Consider the following 1865-nt stretch of genomic DNA (forward strand, 5'->3'; position numbering starts at 1 on the left):
AAGAGAAGCCTCACATCTGAGTGAGTGCATTCCCAACGAGTTCTGGAGTGATGTTTTTCCACAGAGGTCATTGAGTTCATGCCTGGAGAGATCATGGATTTATTTCACAGCTGAAGCACGAGAAATAATTTTTCATGCCAATTCTAATTCACATATCTCCTTTCTGTAGTTATTCACCATAAGAATTTGCTCCAAAATACTCTGCTGTGGCTTCTTGCTGTTTTACATATCCCGAGAAGTGCTGCATTTAATCATGAGTAGAAGTCATGCTTTTATATTTGTGCATTTGGTTTGAAGAGCCAAAAAGCACGCACAGAAGTCGTGCAGAGGGGAGAGAGAGTTCACGAGCAGTAGATGTCCTGAGGCGGAAATATGCTGTGGCCATTGGGGTTTGTGTTCCTTTTTGTGTGTTTGCTTTTTATTGAGCTTTCTCTAGGGTAGAAATATGCTCAGTTTGTAATACCTTGCGAGGAAGGCCACTAAAACAGCAGGGAAGGCTTGTTTGGAACCTGACTGTAAACTGGTTCATGTGACTCTCAGTGCAGGGTTTTGAAACCACTTAACATGGTCTTTTTATAGTTACTGACTCACTTATCCATAATGATGCACATGTCCCAAGGTGTGCTCCTATACAGCTAAATATAAGTGTATGTGATAATTCTCAGAGGTGTAGCTTGTATTTTCTTGGTGACTGAATCTTATAGGCCTGCTACAATGAACATCAGAGCAAAAGCTGAGACTTGAATGTTACTTAAATGTTAAGTTTTCTAAATCTGCCCAGAGAATGTTTGGAAAAGTTACAGATAATTACTTTGAGGACACAGTGTGTTGGAAACACTTTTTTTCCCTTGCTTTGGAACCACATTTGAACTTGAGAGCAGAGAAATGCCAGTCGTGTGAATAAGAGCCATACCGGTGGAACTGCTTTCACCGTGAGGCAAGAGCCAGGAAAGTCTGGCTTTGCCTGGGAATGAGGCACACCCTGGCCTCAGGAGAACTTGTCCTCCCTCCTTCCCCTTCAGAGCCTCAAAAATTGGGTTGGAGACACATTCAAGCTTCCCCTCGTCCCCAGTTTCCCGCTGTTTCACACAGCTTTACTCCTTGAGAGTTTTTGAGTCGTTTTTGCCTATTCCCACGCCAGCACGGAGATGTAATTATTGTTTTATTTGTTGTACAAAGGAAACGTGTAGATGGTTTTTAGTGTGAAAAACTTAAGATATACAGACTCTACGATGCTTGGCAAGTGGTCTGTCTTAAACTGTACGCTGTGTATAGGAGCCAATTAAGCACGTTTCTCTCGTTTTTGAAGCTTCACCTGCAGTGTAGCTTTCGAGCCTTCTGTGGAGAGGTACAGAGCAGGCAGCGACAGCATGTTACAGTATGGCTGCTGCCGTAAAGGAGATGCTGCTCACTAACCTTTCTGCCGTTTTGTGACGCAGAGGACACCTTTTCTTCCAAAAAATTGAAACTGTTTCAGTTGCGTGTGCTGTTTAAATTTACCCTGGCCGGGGTGTGGAGCTCGCCCGTCATTCTGTGTGACGGCGGTGGGTGGCACTTTCTGTGGCGTGAGGGAGGGAGGCGTGTGTTTCGTCAGCGGCGGCGCCAGCTTTTAGGCAGACTTTAAAAAAAAAAAGAAAAGAAATTTTTTTTTGTGTTTTTGTTTTTTTTTTTTAATTAAGCTTTTTCCGGGGAACATGTGAGCCGTTTCCTTTTAGACGCCTCGGGCGTTAAAAGGCAGTGATGCGCCCGTACGCCCCTGCGGCTGAGGGCAGCCGCCATTTCGCTCCCACCTCCCCGCTCCCGCCTCGGCGCTGTGAGGGAGCGCGCGCGGGCCCCGCCCCGAGGCCCCGCCCCCGTGGCCGCCG

Source organism: Anomalospiza imberbis, chromosome 3 (assembly GCF_031753505.1).
Source record: "Anomalospiza imberbis isolate Cuckoo-Finch-1a 21T00152 chromosome 3, ASM3175350v1, whole genome shotgun sequence".
NCBI classification, from domain to species: domain Eukaryota; kingdom Metazoa; phylum Chordata; class Aves; order Passeriformes; family Viduidae; genus Anomalospiza; species Anomalospiza imberbis.